The sequence below is a fragment of the Perna viridis genome, chromosome 4 (genome assembly GCF_037379345.1).
Source record: "Perna viridis isolate PV_CMFRI_1.1 ecotype Kerala chromosome 4, ASM3737934v1, whole genome shotgun sequence".
In the NCBI taxonomy this organism is placed as follows: domain Eukaryota; kingdom Metazoa; phylum Mollusca; class Bivalvia; order Mytilida; family Mytilidae; genus Perna; species Perna viridis.
The window spans coordinates 40090608-40100798 of record NC_142448.1 but is presented as its reverse complement, the minus strand read 5'-3'; the positions used below and the strand labels follow the sequence as shown (position 1 = coordinate 40100798).

The following is a 10191-nucleotide window of genomic DNA, read 5'->3' as shown; positions in this document are numbered from 1 at the left end:
ACACAACATAAACAACGTCGCATTCATTCTTACCAACATTTTTTTTTTTATGTAAACCAAGTGTTAACAAAACTAATTGCAAGAGTTTTCTTGATTATTATTTTTTTTAATAAATGGAAAATCAATTACTTTTTCAAGTAGGAACATAAAACTAAATAAAGCTATATATTCTGGCAAAATGAATACCTTAACTTAACATTAATTATTACGTTATTACATTGACTAAAAATGAATTAATATTCAAACATTTCAATGAAGATACAAAAATGTATTTGTACAACATTCGTTAGAAGTCGTAGTAGGTAACTGATACATGCAAGAAGCAGTTACTTTTTGAGTAATACACGCATTTTTTGTCGTTCTGAACAATGTAAAGGAAGAAAATCTGCTGAGTTGTATATCCTGCTGTGTACGATTGGCCCTTACAATTACATCGATATCCATTTCAATTATGTGTCACGGCTATTTTCCATAGCAATTGGACATCAAAGAAAAATTTCATGACTAAAAATTGGACATATTGCATCTCCAAAATGAGAAAAAAAAGGATATAATTTTAGCGTAACAGCGACAACACATGTATGAAAACAATATTAAATATGTATACGTCCCAAGAGTCAGACTTGTACAAATATATTTAATTTACAAATGTGGTTTACACCCGAGCAGAAGATGACTTGTGTTTCCAGAAATTGAATTATCAGATGTATCTACCATGCAAAATGCAAAAATTGAGCTTCTAGAAATGTGTCATCTTCTGTATGATCGGTCGAGAAAACAGTTTCTATATTGAATTTCTGCCACCGTCTGAAGTCCGCTTCTTTCTGAAAAAGTCACTTCATTGTGAGCACCGTTATATTCATTGTTTGATAACTTTTGACCTCATCTTAAATGCGATAAATATTCTTGCTTGGTAAATTTTAGAGCAATATTCTTAATAATTCTTATGTTTTATGACAGTGAATTACATAATTGTAATGGAGATTGTTTTGCATATGATTTTTGTCGTAAGCACATTTTTCATTAGAAAATGACAAGACAAAGAAAACATCGGAAACACTACTGCAATAAACAACAAAAATATATGAAAAAAAAATAGTTTTTTACAAAACAAGCTTGAGGTCTGAAATACTATATCAGCCGCCGATAATTTTCAGTGATGAGACATCATATCTTAAAATTGTTTCGGAACCTATTTATTGAATATCCATCGCACACTATTAATTGTTATAATGTGAATTTAAGTTTTGTATATAAATCATTCTGAATGACGCAATATATTTCATTATAACTTTAAAAACAAATGTTTATATCAATTCAATGAGTTTATTTGACATACAAATCCAAGAATTGAAGAAAAATGTAAAAAGTGAACCCGAAGGTTTCATCTAACAGACATACTATAGTTCATCTTTTATATACCATTGCCGTCAACGTTAAAGGACTGAGAACCCCATATATTTTCAAAGAATATTAATTTCTACTACATTAATTACCTTTGATGCCAAACAAGATACATGTATGCTACTACAGTAAGAATGATTATCACCAATATTGTAGCAATGTAAACGTAGATTCCATGAAAGACATCTGTAAAAAATAATTACAAAACATTGTTTAATAGCGAAAAAAAAACATACCAGAACATATCACTGTTGATTTTATTCTTTTATCAATCGCAATTTTAATATTTTATTACCGATGTAATGTTTTAACACAATTCAATGTAATATTTTCAATCTTATTGCGTTTAACTGGGCAATTTTTTTGTTGCATTTTGATTCGATTTGTCTATTATTCAATAAGCAAAGTAATATGGTGATGTGCTTATCTTTTGTCTCCAATTCTCTTTGTTCTTAATCAAATAACACCTTGTACATTGAACAAACTACTAAGATTATGTCTGAGAAAATCAAGGGAACCAATGTTATAGTGGTAATCAAATGAATGCAATACAGGGACAAAGACCAATAATTCAATGTGGATCCTGAAAAATTGGATTCAATTTGGAGTCAATCAGTTCAAGACTATTGTCAGAATAAAATAGGATTCAAACCTATCATTTTTCAACACTCTATACTTCCATTCCCCATACTCAGTTCAAAACCCGACTTAAAACCATTATACATCGGTAATTTTCCAAAAAAAGATGGTACACTTATATACAAATATGTAGTTCTTGATGAATAGTCCTCATACTTTCTGAGAAATAATTCCAAATCATCTTCCAAATATACAGAAGTATATGTTTACAAAATGCGGGAATTTTTAATCGACAATATATTTGTCCAGTGTGATGGACGCGTTTTTCAACAAACGTTCGTCATTCCAATGGGAACAAAGTGTGCTCCTCTGCTTGTTGACCTTTCCCTTCCCTCTAATGAGGCTGACTTTATAGCTGATCTGATCCAGAAAGAAAGAATATCGTATACCTAAATCCTTTAATCTCAGTTTCCGCTATATAGACGACGTATTATCTTTAAACAATCATGCATATTGAGTGTTCATATCATAAACTTCATACGTTATGCCAGAACTTGCCGAAACTACGCAGACTTTTTGTATCGCGCTAGAATTCTAACAAATAGGCTTCAGGGTTATGCTGCTACAAAATTGAAGGCAACACTACGGAAGCTTTATGATCGTCGTCATAAACTCGTGGATCGTTACGGTGTATCTATTTCGCTTTGAAAGTTGATTTATTCCAAGTGTCATAGTTTTTTCTTTCCTCTTTCGTCTACCACGCACTTGACTTTTTATGAGCAGAGGACGCTTTCCCTACCGGTGCAACTGGTCCATTCTCCCAGTTTTTAGTGGAGTCCAAGTTGTTCATTTGCTTTTGTTACTTTGTAGGTATGATTTTAGTTACTTTATGTTCTTTGTTGTGTATGTCTGTTTTCCAAGTCTGGTCTTTATCCCTGGATTACATTCTTTTAAATACCTCTATAACATTAGTTCCCTTAGTTACTCTTGTTGCATTCTTGTCCTTGTCGCTTTATTAATCAGATGTAAACAATATTTCAGTATTCACAAAACTACTTGGGGAAGTACTGATATATATTGCTTCCTTTACATTGTGTCTTAATAATATACAATTTGAAGGCTTTCTCTTTCTATTTTACCAATTTACTCAAACATTGATAATAATGTCCACTCGGTAATAAATTGAAAACTGGTCATAACAAATCAACAATTATTTCAACTAGCAGTTATGAAATTCAAGCCACCAGCCACCTATTCAAAAATCACAGTAATCACTTTTTCGTAATTCACTATAACCAATCGATTTTTGTATTTATCGTATAGAATTTCTTCACCATTAATCGATATTTTCAACATCAATTTTAAATTGTATGGTTTGTGGACTGATATCAAAATTATGACGTTTTGGCGGGAGAAATATCAGGGGGTGAAATCACCGAATTTATTTCATAGGGTCAATTATCTACATTATTATTTATATAATGTATGTGACAGCACTATTATCCCAAAACTCTTACTCTTAACAATAATACTTATACCTGCACTGTTAAAGATTGTTGTAGTATTATCATCGTCCTTTGCAATCCCCCCATTCGTTTGATTTGTGTCGGTTGGGTCTTCGGGTTGGTTGAAATCTGTGGTATTAGAAAAAATAAATTGATAAGGTAACATATTAATGATTTCATAAATATTTCAACCAATTGCATGTATACTTCAGTTTCTTCACAAATTAATTAAGCGCTCATTCAATGATCAGTCATCGATCCGCAAAACCTAGTAATGCGAATCGGTTCAAGGACCGTATGAGATGTTATTATGAGTACTGATCAAAATATGTGCCTTAAATACAATGCATTCAGTTTGAAGTAATACATATGATAATTCAATGATTTTCATATGATTTTCATATGTTAGTGTTGGTTTCCGACCATAAAGTTATCACATGTTTTCGAATGCAAGAAACATATGGTAATCAAATCTTAATCTTATTAAATTTCATATTAGCCTTTTGACATCATTTTGGTATTAAGTATAACCTCGAACCACTTTAATGGTACTCAGACTTACCTTAGGACTGGCAGGAAAGTCCTGTGTAATTTTTGTAATATTTCTAGCACTTTGCATGGCAAATATATAATGATTACCAAGGAAACCAAGATTCCAGTGGAAATCAAAAGATTGTAATTCAGGGACAAAGACAAGTCATGGAAAACAGACCAACAACACAAAGAACATTAAGTAACTAAAATAATATCAAAGTAAAAAAGCAAACGTATCAATAGAAGTTAGTCGACCCTATTATCCTTGTGCCCCATCCTTTTTTTTCATTTTATCATTTCATGTTCATTTTGTCATCCATTTCATGTTCATCGTCTGAATATAGCTGAAATATTGCTGCTCGGATGTTAAACCCCAACAATCAATCAATCATTGAAAACCCATGGGTGGAATTGAGCTGACATCCCGGTGCGGTTAGTTGTCTCTTTCTCATATTAAACATATCCACTCTTTTTATATTCAGATAATTTAAATTAAGTTGACTTAAATTACACACATACAAGTAGTGGCTACGACTTCGAACCAAATCTTATCCAAGACTAATTTTAGTTTTAAAAAAATTGCTAAAATTGGTAGCCATTGCATTTCTGTCAAGCAAGCAACATAAAGCAAATAAGGTGCTCGTAGGATTCTGAGTCCAAATGATATCCCTTTGATGGAATACGCATTCCATACTTTTGCCACGTATATTTGAAATTCGTGTACAATTGTCAAAAAAGTGCAAAACAGAGGTACGCTTCATTGAATAAATTTTTCCACCATAAAATGCATTCAATAAACGCAATGAAAATTAAACTACAATCAATCGATCAAAGATGTTGTTAAATACATATAATGTCATTTTATTTCATATGCTTAACGGTAATTAGAAATAGGTCTCCAATGTCTTCAATTGATCTCATCTATTTTCCTTCCCCCTACTAACCATTTGACGATATGATATAATTGATGTTTCAATGTATTATCACGCTATTCAAATGACATTGTCTTACCTGCAACTGTGTTGTTAAGAATCCGAAAATATGCTCGAGGTGTACAATTACCATGTCTAGATTTACATATCCATTCCACTAAGCCTATTTCTTTGAAATTGATATCATATCGAAGCAATAAAAATGGAATCAATTTGAGTGGTGTACATAACTATATTGTTTTTATATGATAAAACCTGTAAACTTATTAATATGATTAATAAAAAGTCTAAATATAGATGGTCATTATTATAAGTTCATTTTTAAGCGTCGTTGTAATTGGTTACTAATCTAATATACTGAACATATTTCATACTTCTATTTATTTTCGGAATGCCTTTTCTAAAACAAATCATAAATTAATGTTTCATCCAACGAAAACATAATAAGTAGATAACTAGACAAGACTCTGTGCTGCTTAACCTTGTTCTCTCTTATCGCTTTGATTAACATATACTAGTTTATTAAAGCATACAAAAATTTGTGGTAAAACATTATATTTTCAACAAATCAAAAAGATTAACATACAAGTGATAATGATTATTACCGAATTGAAAAATAATCCATGTAAAGTTACACGGCACTCTCCTTCATGTCTGTAAACATGTGTCGTTATTTAGATTTTCAAATGTGTTCGTATCTGTTTAAACACTGCAACCATATGATGTAACGCTGATGTTGGAAATATCATAACTCTTCTTTACTGAAGAGACTTTAGGAAATTGTTTTTTGCATTAAAAAAACAATACAATAAATATAGAAATGATGCAGTAACTTTGATCAAACGCAGTATATTCTTAGTGGAATATAATTGTTTCTGTTCAAAAGGATGTCACGAATAATTCGTATTTCTTTCAATTATCAAAAGGAAACATATAATTTTGTTTGCAGTCAATTCAAAAGTTCCTCACCGATGGGTCCATTATCTGACAATATTGAGACAATCATACAATGCAATGACAGTGTCGTTTACATATTGAGTTCTTTTCATTGTTAACTCTTTCCATTAAACTTTGAAAATTATTTGATAATTTTCTGAACTGACAGGAAATCACAAGTACAGGGTCTTTAATGAGATTAGTGTTTCCAAAGGAGAATGGGCTTTCATTAGCCTAAAATACAAATGAATGCTAGATGTTGAAAGATGTGATTTTAGACTTTTTAGCCTGAGATCCTTCCACAACGAAAAAAAAACAAACATGATATTCCTTACAATTTCTGCATTAAAAGGACAAGATAATTGCTTGAATTAAGCTAATTTGTCAATTTATAACTTTTTGGTTACTTTCTTGTCATATTTTTGCAGGTAAATGGTGTCAACACTCAAGACAGAATTTTACTTTTCGTGAGTATATTATTATTAAGTAAAGTTGTTTCTTAAGTGTGAACATATGTTTGGACGCAAATATGTAAAAGGAAAACACAAAACATTTGAGCATTTTTTTTATTTACATGACGTACGAATTTTACCTTGCTCACTGACATAGACTGGAAAACTCTTTCCATTTGAACAGAGTATTTCACATAATTTATTATCTACACATTGATTCTTCTTTTCTTCAAAGTGTACAATGAGGTGTGTTTCTTGATTTTGTATGCACTTACAAACCATCTTCTGTGGAACAAAATATTTTATATCGACTAGAACATGAAAGGAAAACTACATTGACCATATGTAAATTAGTTAACACATCAATTTAAATCTACGTTTTTTAAGTTTATTGATAAAGTAAGCTTGTGTGTTCTTTTAAATAAATAACATTTCTTTTAGATGATGTATTTAATACATTATGCAAACAAAGCAAAAGTGTAAATGCAATCGGAGTTGTAGTACATACTTACAAAATATATGAACAAATCAAAATTCAGCTCAATTATACATCGGTTCACGCAGCTATAAAATGAATTTACTATATTGGACGGGACATTTAAGTAGTTTAAAACCTCATCTAAAACCATTTGGACTTCTGCTTTTGTTGAATTATTGTCAAGATTCCCTTTTGTGAAACAGCCTGTAAAATCAATTTTATTGAAGTAAAGTATGTTTTGCAATCTCTTAATATACAATATATTTAGCGATCATATGAAAACAAAACGTAACAACCAATCCATTCAGTTTTTGTTTTTAGCAAATAGTTTAGCCTCTATCTTTTAAAACTATTCAAGTTCAAATTTAATGGAAAGTGAATATCGCTTTGTATGGCATCTTCGTTATGAAAATCGGCCTATGGGATTTTTTTGTTAACCAATATATTACACCTAACAATTAAGCATGTACTATATTGATACTCTCCATGTTTTGACAATTATACCATATACGACTGGCGCCTTAGGTACAACGTCTAACGGTGTGTTTTGCTCGGTTTGAATTGTTTGTTGGAATTGAATGTATAAATATGGCTTGACACTTTTTTTATATAATGTTAAGTAGGATGTCTGTGCTTGCTTGGTATTTTTATGCGTGGTATAGGTTAACAAATTTTTATCGATTTGTTTTGTTTTACCTGCAAATCTAGTCACTTCTGTGCCTTTTCTGTAACTTGTTCATCACCAGTGAAACCGCTCATCTCCGACGTGATATCCATGGTTTTCAATCCTTCATTTTCTGTTGAAATGTTATATATAGCCTCTGTAAACATTGGAAGAAAGTAACAATTTTCCACTTGTGTTTAACAAACATTTTTGAACTTCAACCACTTTGTTTTCTTGCCGTTTAATAAAAAACAGTGCGTGGTATAGGTTAAAACATTTTTATCGATTTGCTTTTTTTACCTGTAAATCTAGTCCACTTCTCTGCCTTTTCTGTAACTTGTTCATCACCATGAGAACCGCTCATCTCCGACTTGATATCCATGGCTTTCAATCCTCCATTTTCTGTTGAAATGTTATATATAGCCTCTGTAAATATTGGAAGAAAGTAAACAATTTTCTACTTGTATTTAACAAACATTTTTGAACTTCAACCACTTTGTTTTCTTGCCGTTTAATACAAAACAGTGCGTGGTATAGGTTAAAACATTTTTATCGATTTGCTTTTTTTAGCTGCAAATCTAGTCCACTTCTGTGCCTTTTCTGTAACTTGTTCATCACCAGTAAAACCGCTCATCTCCGACGTGATATCCATAGCTTTCAATCCTTCATTTTCTGTTGAAATGTTATATATAGCCTCTGTAAACATTGGAAGAAAGTAAACAATGTTGCACTTGTATTTAACAAACATATTTGAACTTCAACCACTTTGTTATTTGCCGTTTAATAAACAGAAAAATAGTGCGTGGTATAGGTTAAAACATTTCTATCGATTTGTTTTTTTTTTTTACCTGCAAATCTAGTCCACTTCTCTGCCTTTTCTGTAACTTGTTCATCACCATGAGAACCGCTCATCTCCGACTTGATATCCATGGCTTTCAATCCTCCATTTTCTGTTGAAATGTTATATATAGCCTCTGTAAACATTGGAAGAAAGTAAACAATTTTCTACTTGTATTTAACAAACATTTTTGAACTTCAACCACTTTGTTTTCTTGCCGTTTAATAAACAGAAAAAACAGTGCGTGGTATAAGTTAAAACATTTGTATCGATTTGTTTTTTTTTTTAGCTGCAAATCTAGTCAACTTCTGTGCCTTTTCTGTAACTTGTTCATCACCAGTAAAACCGCTCATCTCCGACGTGATATCCATAGCTTTCAATCCTTCATTTTCGGTTGAAATGTTATATATAGCCTCTGTAAACATTGGAAGGAAGTAAACAATTTTCCACTTGTGTTTAACAAACATTTTTGAACTTCAACCGCTTTGTTTTCTTGCCGTTTAATAAACAGAAAAAAAATTATATATAAGTGTGTCGTGTTTTTGCTTCAAACGAATAGTTTGTACAGGAAAATTTAAATAGTCATTTTGAAAAAAACACTGGTTGTATTGATTTATGCAAATTAGTACAAAGAATAACAAAATCGAGATTTATACGAGTAACATTTGTATTTATTACTTATTTTCTAAATGTTAGTGTTTTGTTACATGTTTATTTATATAATATCAGGTAAAGGCAATTTCCATTGAATAGTGTTTTTACTGCCCCACCACAAAGCTGTGCGAGATATAATTTATCTCTTGCCTGTCTTTTTGTCATTCCGGGTGGGCTAGTTTCCCGGATTATTTTTTTCCAAATATCTTGATATATAACAGATTTTTTGTATGCACGTGTAGTAACATATAAGGTTTGAGTTTTGTTCGGGTCTGTTTATTTTAAATGGAGTCATACTAGTTTAATCTAGCAAGATCATTGTAACGATAAGTTTTCTGAATTTTTTTATAACCTTGAGACACAATGTATCAAACGTTTTTTTTTGCGTGCACTTTATATTACTGAGTAACAGATCGAGTTTGAGTGTTGTTCCGGTCTGTTGATGTTTTTATAGAGTTGTACGCGTTCAACTTCGATAAATATTGGAACGATCAGTTTTCCATATTTGGTTAAAAATCTTAAGATATCGAAATGATTGTTTGTATGCAGATGTTAGTTGACGAGTAACAGATCGATTTAGGGTCTTTATGTACGTTCTTTTTGTAATGCGCTTAGAATATGATTTTTTTTTTTTCATTTCCCATACTTTTTTCGGTATGTCTTGAAATATTAAATTGACGCTTAGAATACAGGTTGATATTGATGAATTTTACACCTAAGTAGAGTTCTGTTCCAAGTCGTTTCATGGAACAATGTCCTTTACTATCTTAGAATTTTTCATTGAGACAGAGTCAATTGTGTTGTGCCGACATATCTAATCACAAGGTGCACAATCATTGACACTTTGCTCACATAGATATACATATTAACTTGAAAACGAAGCATCAGGACAGTTTAGCCAACTCAGATTACAAACAAATGACCTAGTCGATTACACAATGTTGACAATATAATATAATGCACTTACCAGACAACCATTGATACATGTTGAGCAAGTAAGTATATTCCAATAATAATCAAGTTAGGTTGTCTGTCCTGAACAACTGTAGTGGAAACATTCCAAATCTTCTGCTGAAGATATGTACTTGTTTGCAGTTGATGTTTGAACACACGATTAAAAGACAATGTATAATCTTTGTTGCATACTGTTTGACAATATAATTCCACTTGTCTACATGATTGGTCTAAACAACATAATCGATCTGATAAACTCTA

General features: G+C 31.2%; 2 long non-coding RNA genes across 3 annotated transcripts; both read right to left on the bottom strand.

Moving 5' to 3' along the window:
• Window positions 1-298: 298 nt before the first annotated feature.
• Window positions 299-5715, bottom strand: LOC148620059 (uncharacterized). Of its 2 annotated transcripts, none has more exons than XR_015921324.1 (3): window positions 3522-4787; window positions 1497-1590; window positions 299-824 (listed from the first exon to the last, which is right to left on the bottom strand). It is a non-coding gene; the product is annotated as an uncharacterized LOC148620059 (long non-coding RNA). The 2 variants fall into 2 exon arrangements; XR_015921323.1 differs by lacking the exon at window positions 299-824 and adding an exon at window positions 5034-5715 and having other exon boundaries at window positions 3522-3617.
• A 1813-nt stretch (window positions 5716-7528) lies between these two features.
• LOC148620058 (uncharacterized) lies at window positions 7529-8000 on the bottom strand. Its single transcript, XR_015921349.1, has 2 exons — window positions 7785-8000; window positions 7529-7641 (listed from the first exon to the last, which is right to left on the bottom strand). It is a non-coding gene; the product is annotated as an uncharacterized LOC148620058 (long non-coding RNA).
• Window positions 8001-10191: the final 2191 nt, after the last annotated feature.